This window comes from Sturnira hondurensis, unplaced genomic scaffold (assembly GCF_014824575.4).
Source record: "Sturnira hondurensis isolate 20B ecotype Veracruz unplaced genomic scaffold, ASM1482457v3 Scaffold0018097, whole genome shotgun sequence".
Classification (NCBI taxonomy): domain Eukaryota; kingdom Metazoa; phylum Chordata; class Mammalia; order Chiroptera; family Phyllostomidae; genus Sturnira; species Sturnira hondurensis.
The window spans coordinates 82766-93172 of record NW_028090728.1 but is presented as its reverse complement, the minus strand read 5'-3'; the positions used below and the strand labels follow the sequence as shown (position 1 = coordinate 93172).

General features: G+C 38.8%; 2 pseudogenes; both read left to right on the top strand.

Annotated features, from left to right (window-relative positions):
- The first annotated feature begins 852 nt into the window (after positions 1–852).
- On the top strand, positions 853–3800 carry LOC119002746 (tRNA N(3)-methylcytidine methyltransferase METTL2A-like; annotated as a pseudogene).
- Positions 1999–2089, top strand: LOC119002822 (uncharacterized; annotated as a pseudogene).
- Positions 3801–10407: the final 6607 nt, after the last annotated feature.

The window sequence follows — 10407 nt, the reverse complement described above, 5'->3', positions numbered from 1 at the left end:
TTTAAATAAAGATTATTCACTCTGAATACCATCACATATTTTATTACTCTTTGAGAATGATTACAAATCACGAAATGATAGAAATTAGAAAATGCTGACAATGGAACTCAGGGGGAAAAAAGCTGAAAATAAAAAAATAAAAATGAAATTTGCCACACAAAATTCACCCATTACTGATAAAAACAATGAAAATGAGCAAGAATACTATTTTCAAAAATCCATAACCTAATAGGTCATCCAAAATCCCTGAAACTTTATATTCATTAGTAGTATATTTAATTACTGTTCAGAACATTGCAAATGAACAGTGCATCCTCATTTGTATTTTTGCCCTAGGTCTTGTAAATGTCAGGCATGTGCCTGCTTCCTACAGCCCACTTTCCTCTCTTAGGATATGACAGCATTCCTGAAGATAACAACAAAAAACTCTTTATAATGATCTGAGTCCAGAATCTAATCCTATTTTACATAGAAACACAAAACCACTTTTTACACAATTATACACTGAATTTACAGGGAATGCAACTAACATGTGAATCAAATCAAGGAAGACAGCACTTTCTCTGGCTCGGAAATTTACCCTGAGCTTTCAGCAGTGCTGGAAGTCACAGGCATTGACAATGTCCTCCACCAGTCCAGCATTTGAACCTCAGCACTGGGTCCCTTTTGTAGCATTTATCTTTTCTACAAGCATCTGTCTCCTAGGGCAGTCAGTCTCCAGCATTCATGCAATAAAACATGTTATTTTATTAGAACTTGTTTTCCTTTTATTTCACCTCTATGTGTACAGGTAGGGCATTACCTTGATTTTTTTTCTTTCTTCTTGACTGCATTTCACTCAGAAAGCTAAGCATGGGGAAGTTACTGAGGCCAGCTAACATTAAGAGCAACCAGCTGAAATCAGCAAAAGCCACAGCCGTGCTAATAGTAAAGGTAGTCATGCAAGCAGAAAGGGAGAATAACGCCATCTTCAAGTATCCACCAAAACAACAACAAAGTAAAGAGAAGATGGCAAAACTTACCTCGAGGCTTTTGTGCCCTCCGCTCTCATGCTGGCCAATGCAAAATTTTTTCCTTCTTCCTTTAATTGGACATAATAGATATGCCCTGATATTCCTCAATGGAATCCACTACCATGAAATCCCTTTCAGTGTCCAGTTCTGGACATAGACTTCCCTCTGTGGATGGTCCTAGAAACGTCACTAGGTCTATATGGAAAGTGAGGGCTGTTCATAAAAGGGGAACCATCTGAGGAACGTGGCAAGTGTTCATGCACGAAGCAAGGTTATCAGAAGAAACAGGAAATTTTAACCATCCCTAATCTGTATCCTTAATGAAATTCAGGGAGATTTTATAGGTATGAAGTCAGAGTGAGAAGGCACAAGGAAGAACCAATTTGAGATCAGAAAAATTAGACTAAAGTGGAAATAAAACAAGGCAAAGCAAAGCACATTAGGTGAGAAACTTTTAAAAATTAGAGGATGAATGAAAGTAATAAAAAAATACGAGATGTGGTGGAAGACATACCCAGGAGACCAAACATATACATATTCGAATTTCCTGAAGGAGACTCCAAAATAAAGAGAAGAGCAATAATCAAAGTAATAAAAGAATATGTAGGGGGCATTTAATAAATCCATCATCCAATGCATAACAGTTCTGAGAAAACAGGAAGAGAAGAGTTGAACACCAAACAACATCTCAGCCAACTCTGCATCCTATTTAATGGTGAAACACCGAAAGCACTCACAGTAAAATGAGAACAAGGGCATCACTAGCATTTAACACAGCTCAGGTGACCATCACAATACAGTGCAGAGTGCACCACAAATAAAAGGTACAGTTCCCAGAATGCAAGAGACAAAAAGCATTGCTGTCTGCAGCTACTATAACTGTCCACTTGGTAAACATGTGAGAATCAGCTGAAAAACATTAGTACCAGTAAGGGAATGAGTCAGTTACAAATTAAATATTTTAAAAATATTTAATTAAAAATGAGTGCTCACTTTAGCAGCATATATACTAAAATTGGAATGACACAGAGATTAGCAGAGATGAAATGCAAATTCATGAAACATTCCATATTTTTTAAAAATACAATGACTAAGGAATCCCAGGCACAACACCAAATAAAAGTATACAATCTAGGCATAAATTCAACAAATAAAAAAGAAAGCAGGAGGAGGAAGAAGAAAGCAAACTTAAGGGAAAGACAAAAAGAAAACACAGAGCCCTGGAGAGACAGCCAGGTTTCTGGATGGCAAGAACGCAAAAATATCAGTATTCTTGGGGAGGTGCAGGGAGTGCTCCCAGCTCTTGACCACAGCCTCCCCGGAAGGACTAGGATCCTTGAAGCCCAAACCAGCTGTGCACCTTGTGCCTGTACATCAAGTCAGAGAAAAACCTGGCACCACTCTAAATGCTCGACTGGCTGACCACTCACTACTGGGAAGTGCAGGGCCATGAAACCACTGGATGTATCATCAAGCTAAGAATCCAGGACTTTACTAACATGAGTACCAAATTCAAAAGCTCCTCACACCAGGGTTACCTCAGACACCACCAAAAATTAAAACTCATTCCTGGCCCATCACTAATGACAGGATAAAGAAAATGTGGTACTGAAGGGCTGCCCCCTGAGGCCAGTGGGAAAAGGCAGCAGTTTGGGATCCAGTTCCTGAGCAAGCCAGCACATCTCCACCACGATGCCTGGGACAATGTGGGGCAGGTGGGAGAGCAGGCTGCTGTGGCAGAGAGGAGAGGCCAGAGAACAGTGCCCAGTGGGTGTGTCTGGAGAAGCAAGTGAAGGAAAAGTGGGTCCCAGGACACTAAGTGTCTTGCCCAGAGCTGATGCTGAGATTGATGCCCACAAATATTAGAATGACTCCTATAAAATCCATGAAAATGTGTTTTTCAAGGACAGATATTGGCTTTTCACTGCCTTCCCAGAGTTGGCACCCAGCCCAAACCAGAACCTCTGGGCGGATTTGCTCTCAGAGGACTAGAGGAGGGAAGTGCCTGAACAGAGGAACAGTGAGGGTGGCCCTGGTTTAATAACAGAACAGCACAAGAGTTCTTCCAGCAGCCTCTTCCTGTGGGAGAGGCTGTAACTCAGAAACTCAGTTAATCTGAGGAATCTGTGCTCATGAGATTCCTGGGTCCTCAGCCACCTACCAGATACTCGAGGTTGGCTGTGGTGTGGGAAACAGTCTTTCCAATTTTACAAACCAACAACAGTACAACTGGGCCAGACAAATTCAGCATTTGATCCTTCTAAGTGTTTTGGCTTTGTTCACATTTTGTGTGATGAGGATAAGAGCTACCCAATCCCCAAAGATAGTCTTGATATCCTCTTCCTCATGCTATTTAGTTCTTTCAGCAGTTATTCCAGACAAGATGCAGAAGGCTATCAATAGGCTGAGCAGGCTTCTGTACCCTAGAGGGTGATACTTCGAAATGATGGCTGCCAGGACATGGCTCAGCTTTGGTTTTCAAAAGGTCAGTGTCCCTCTGAAAATGCCTGTCTGAGAGGTGACAGCCCCAGGGTTCACTTCTTCGCACAACATGAACTGGACACACTTTTCACGACTGCTGGACTGGGAAGAGTTCAGAACATGGTGCATTGTCCATTGCAAGTAAACCGAGGGAAACAGCTGATAATGTACTGAGTTTGGATTTGGTGAAAATATCACAAAACTCTTCTGTCCAACACTGGCCCCCATAGGACAAGAGCTCATTTGCTTGTAGAAAAGAACATCCACAAATGGTGTCTTATTGATGTTGGACAGTTCAAGGTTTAAAACAAACTTGAGCCTTGGACATAGAAAAAATTACTTTTTTATGAAGATTCTAACAATCACCCTGGCTGGTGTGGCTCAGTGGATTGAGCACTGGCCTGCAATCAAAGGGTCTTTGGTTTGATTCCCAATTAGAGCACATGCCTGGGTTGCGGGCCAGGTTCCCAGTAGGAGGCACTCGAGAGGCAACCACACATTGATGTTACTCTCCCTCTTTTTCTCCCTTCCTTCCCCTGTCTAAAAATAAATAAATAAAATCTTAGGGGGAAAAAGATTCAGCCAATCATGCTTCACATTTGTGTAACCTTTTAATATATACTTTTCTCCAGTGTTCTTACTTTGAGATATCAAAGAAATTGTTCTCGCCATTTGTAGTATCTTCATAACTGAAGTATTCATAGGAATTAGGAAATTTAAAGGTAACAAGAATTTATTTCCATGTGAAAGTATCATATACTTTGATACTTATCATATCATAAAGTATCATATCACAAAGTGTCATTTGACTGTAAGTTTCATTAAATTACTTGGGACTTCAAATACCTGGTTCCAAGGTATTTTAAGGGCTTTCTCCCTTCTAAGTAATCTGTGTCTAAAAATGCAAAGGATTTATTTTTAGCAAAGCTGTCTTATTTTTCATTGTGCCCTTCAATGTTTGACACAGAAGAAATTGGTAGAACTTGATTTTGGACACATTGCATCACTTCTGAATGTGATCCTCATCAGTGTACTGTGTTTTATGTTATGCTTTTTACCACTTATCACTTTCACATGCTTCTTTCTTATGGCCCATAAGTTACATGATGTATTCTTTTTTCTTTTCTTTAAAGATTTTATTTACTTATTTTTAGATAGAGGGAAAGGGAGGGAGTAAGGGAGGGAGAGAAGCATTGATTGGCTGCTTCTCACATGTCCCCAGCTGGGGACCTGGCCTGCAACCCTGGCATGTGCCCTGACCAGGAATCAAACTGGTCACCCCCAGTCCATAGGCTAGCAATTGATCCACTGAGCCACACCAGTCAGGAAGCTATATGATGAATTCTTAATTTTACCAAATAAAAAATTCCAATTCCTTATTCTTAAAGAAAGAGAGAAAATGTGGTATTTACATGCAATAAAATATTATTCAGCCTTAAAAGAAAAGGAATTTCTACATGTGATACATCATGGGTGAATCTTGAGGACATTATGCCCAGTGAATAAGCCAATAACAGAAGGGTAAATACTGTGTGAATGTCCATATATGAAGTCCCTAAAATAGTCACAATCTTCTCTGCATAGAAGCAAAGTAGAATGGTGGTGACCAGGGTCTAGGGAAAGGGGGATAAGAGGAGTTGCTGTCCAGTGAATCTAGGGTTTCTGTCACATGAGATGAAAAAGTTCTAGAGACCTGGTGTACAACAGTGTGTCTATGGTTGACAATGCTGTATTGTATGCTTGAAAATTTGTTATGAGAGTAATCTCATATATGTTTAAAAGTTTGTTAAGAGGGTAGGTCTCATGTTAAGTACTCATACCACAATAAAAACATTAATTAAATGTAGAAAAAAATAGAAAATGAAAATACTGAGTCTGAAGTGTTATTTTTATCACAAAATATATTCATCAGTAAATTATCCATGTAAGGGTTCCACTCAAGATGGTGGAATATGTAAATGCTGTGTTCACCTTCTCCCACAACCACATCAAAATTACAACTAAATGATACAACAATAAATGTAGAGAACCATCTGAAGACGAGCTGAAAAGAAGTCCTGGAACCAAGGATATAAAGAAGAAGCCACATAGAGACCGATAGGAGGGGCAAAGACATGAACCTGAGGGCCCCACACCTAGGTGTGTTGGAGAAGTGGAGGGATATCTCAGCTGTAGAGGATCCACTGAGGAGTCTCCTTGATCACTGTGTCCTACTTGCAAGACTGGGAGACACAGCAGATCTACTAATACATAGAAATAAACATAGAGACTCAGCCAAAATGAGGAGACAAAATACATGTCCTGGAGAAAGAACAGGAGAACTCTCCAGAAAAAGAACTAAACAAAATGGAGGCAAGGAATCTACCAGATACAGAGTTCAGAACATGGTTATGAGGATGCTCAAGGAACTTAGTGAGAACATCAACAAGAGACAACAAGCATAAAAAAGGACATAAAAACCATAAAAAAGAACCAGGCAAAAATGAACACTACAATAATTCAAATGAAGAATATACTCAATGGAATCAACAGCATATTAGATGAAGCAGAGGATCAAATCAGAGTTGAAGACAAAGTAGCAGACAACACCCAATCAAAACAGCAAAAATAAAAAAGAATAAATAAAAAAGGATAGTTTAAGGAACCTCTGGGACAACAACAAGAATTACAACATTCACATCATAGGGGCAAAAGAAGAAGAAGAGAGAGAACAAGGGATGAGAATCTATTTGGAGAAATAACAACTAAAAACTTCCCTAACCTGGTCAAGAAATTGTAAGTCCAGAACTGCAGAGAGGCCCACACTAAGATACATCATAATTAAAATGCCAAAGGGTAAAGACAAAGAGAGAATATTAAAAGCAGCAAGAGAAAGGCATTTAGTTACCTATAAGGGAACTAGCTCCCTTAAGACTGTCAGCTGACTTCTCAACAGAAACACTTAGGCTAGAAGAGATTGGCACAAAATATTCAAAGTGATGAGAAGCAAATATTTACCACCAAGACTACTCTATCTAGCAAGGCTATAATTTAAAACTGAAGGAGCATTAACTCTGAGTTGGGTGATGTGCAATTGGCATTGAACATTCAATTTTTTAATTTTTAGAAAACACTGGGATAATAGTGACATTCTTTTAAACCCCACATGTACTATCTACAGAATCATCAAAACAGGCATGTTTGTGTATCACTGGTTTTTGTAAGATTCATCTGTGTGGCTACAGAAAACTTCTCTGGTAAAGTGCTGTCTCCAAAAGAGACAGGTGTTCAACCCTCCTCCTCCAAGTACTGATCAGATCTCTTCTCACTCAGCCCCACTGCTAATGTGAGCAGAAAGCTGACCCTGTGTCTATCTCTGACCCACCCAGCAGGATCTGGCAATCCCACTATGAGGCATATATACCAAGCAGATGGAGAGCAGGGACTCAGACAGCTATGTTCATACTAATGTTCACAGCAACATTATTCACAGTAGCCAGGAGGCGCAAACAACATGAATGTCCATTGATGGGTGACTGGATAAACAAAACGTGGTTTATCCATACAATGGAACGCTATTCAGCCTTTAAAAGGAAGAAAATTCTGACACATGCTACAACAAGGATAAACCTTGAAGATAGTATACTAAGTGAAATAAACCAGACCCTAAAAGACAAATATTGTATAATTTTCCAATTATATGAAAAACCTAGAATAGGCCAATTCATAGAGACAGAAAGTGAAATGATAGTTACCAGGGGCTGGGGAGAGGGACGGATAGAGTAACTGTTTAATGATTACTGAATTTCAGTTTTGCAAGATGGAAAGAATTCTGGAGATGGATGATGGTGGACGCACAACAGTGTAAATATGCTTAATGCCACTGAGCTTTACACTTAAAAATGATTAATGTGATAATTTTTATATTATGTGTTTTCCCACAAATATAAAAATCCATCAAGAAGGTTCAATGGGGATGGATGGGGTCGGGGGGAATGGTGGGTAAAAAATGGAGATAATTGTACATGAACAATATTTTTTTTAAAACAGGCAAAAAGAAAGAGGGTTTATTTTTTATTGAAGTATTTTATTTTAAAAAATTTTTTAAATTAAATTCTTGTTCAAGTACAGTTTTCTGTCTTATATTCCCAGCCCTGCCCCCACAGTGCCCCCCACCTTAGTTATTGTCCATGTGTCCTTTATACTTGTTCATGTGAGTCCATCCCCTTCACCTCTGTGATTCTCTACCCTCTCTCCTCTGGTCCCTGTCAGCCTGTTCTGTATTTCAGTGTCTTTGGTGATATTTTGCTTGGTTGTTTGTTTTGTTGTTTAGGTTCCTGTTAAATGTGAGGGTTAAATGTGAGATCATATGGAATTTGTCTTCACCGCCTGGCTTATTTCGCTCAGCATAATGCTTTCCAGTTCCATCCATGATGTTGCAAAGGGTAGGAGCTCCTTCTTTCCTTCTGCTACATAGAATTCCACTGTGTAAATGTACCATAGTTTTTTGATCCATTCATTTACCGATGGGCATCTAGGTTGCTGCCAACTCTTGGCTATTGTAAATTGTGCTGCTATGAACATCGGGGTACATAGGTTCTTTTGGTCTTTCAGGGTTCTTGGGATATACTCCTAACAGTGAAATTGCTGGGTCAAAAGGCATGTTCATTTTTAGTTTTCTTAGAAAATTCCATACTGTTTTCCATAGTGGTTGTACCAGTCTGCAATCCCACCAACACTGAACTAGAGTCCCCTTTTTCCCACAACCTCTCCAGCACTTGTTGTTTGTTTCTTTGTTTATGATAACCATTCTGACTGGTGTAAAGTGGTATCTCATTGTGGTTTTAACTTGCATCTCTCTGATAGCTAGGGATATCGAGCATGTTTTCATGTGTCTCTAGATCCTCTATATGTCCTCCTTGGAGAAGTGTCTGTTCAAGTCCTTTGCCCATTTTTTAATTGGGTTGCTCATCTTCTTTGAGTGGAGTCATGTGACTTCTTTGTATATTTTGGAGATTAAACTTTTGTCTGAGGTATCATTGGCAAATATGTTTTCCCAAACAGTTGCTTCTCTTTTTATCTTGATACTGTTACCTTAACCATGCAGAAGCTTTTAATTTGATGAGATCCCATTTGTTTATTCTTTCCTTTATGTCCCTTGCTCTAGGGGACATATCAGTAAAAATACTGCTGCGTGGAATACCTGAGATGTTCCTGCCAATGTTCTCCTCTAGTGCTTTAATGGTTTCATGGCTTATATTTAAGTCTTATCCACCTTGAATTAATTTTGGTGTATGGTGTAAGTTGGTGCTCAAGTTTCATTTTTTTGCATGTACCTGTCCAGTTCTCCCAACACCATTTGTTGAAAAGGCTATCTTTACTCCATTTTATGTTACTGCCCCCTTTGTTGAATATTAATTGACTGTAGAGACTTGAGTTTATTTCTGGGCCCTCTGTTCTATTCCATTGGTGTCTGTGCCTGTTTTTATGCCAGTACCAGGCTATTTTGATTACAGTGGCCTTGTAATACAGTTTAATATCAGGTATTATGATCCCTCCTACTTTGTTTTTCTCTCTCAACATTGCAGCTGCTATTCAGGGTCTTTTATGGTTCCATATAAATTTTTGAAGTGTTTGTTCTATGTCTGTGAAATATGCCATTGGTACTTTAATAGGTATTGCATTGAATCTGTAAATTGCTTTGGGTAGTATGGACATTTTGATAATGTTAATTCTTCCAACCCATGAACACAGTATATGTTTCCATTTGTTTGTGTCTTCCTTGACTTCTTTCTTCAGTGTTGTGTAGTTTCCTGCATACAGGTCTTTTACCTCCTTGGTTAGATTTATTCCCAGATATTTTATTTTTGTTTTTGCTATATGGAATGGGATTTTTTTCTGGATTTCTGCTTCTGCTGTTTCATTGTTGGTATACAAAAATGCCTTTGATTTCTGGATATTGACTTTCTATCCCACTGTTTTGCCAAATTCATTTATTAGTTCGAGCAGTTTTTTGGTAGAGGCTATAGGATTTTCCATGTACACTATCACGTCATCTGCAAACAATGACAGTTTTGTTTCCTCCTTTCCAATTTGGATGCCGTTTATTTCCTTTTCTTGTCTGATTGCTGTGACTAGAGCTTCCAATACTACATTGAATAGAAGTGGTAAAAGTGGACAACCTTATGTTGTTCCTGATCTTAGTGGAAAAGCATTTAGTTTTTGCCCATTGAGTATGATGTTGGCTGTAGGTCTTTCATATATGGCCTTTATTATATTGAGGAATGCTCCCTCTCTTCCCACTTTGCTGAGTGCCTTTATCATAAATGGGTGTTGTACCTTATCAAAAGCTTTTTCCGCATCTATGGATATGATAATGTGGTTTTTGTGTTTGCTTTTGTTTATGTGATGTATTACATTTACTGATTTATGGATATTGAACCATCCTTGCATCCCTGGGATGAATCCCACTTAGTCATGGTGTATGATCTTCTTGATGTATTGTTGGATGCGGTTTGCCAATATTTTAGTGATGATAGGGTCTATGTTCCTCAGTGATATTGAAGTTTTCTTTCTTTGCTGTGTCTCTATCTGGCTTTGGAATTAGGATGATGCTGGCTTCATAAAAAGAGTTCGTGAGTTTTCCCTCCTTTTGGATTTCTTGGAATAGTCTGTGAGGAATAGGGGTTAGTTCTTCCTCAAAACCTTTGTAGAATTCTCCTGTGAAACCATCTGGTCCAGAGCTTTTGTTTGATGGGAGTTTTTTTTTTTTTTAATTACTGCTTCAATTTCATCTGCTGTTATTGGCCTGTTCAGGTTTTCTGCTGCTTTTTCATTGAGTTTTGGAAGATTATATTTTTCTAGAAATTTGTCCATTTCACCTAGGTTTTCAAATTTCTTGGCATACAGTTCTGCATAGTAATTTCTTACAATC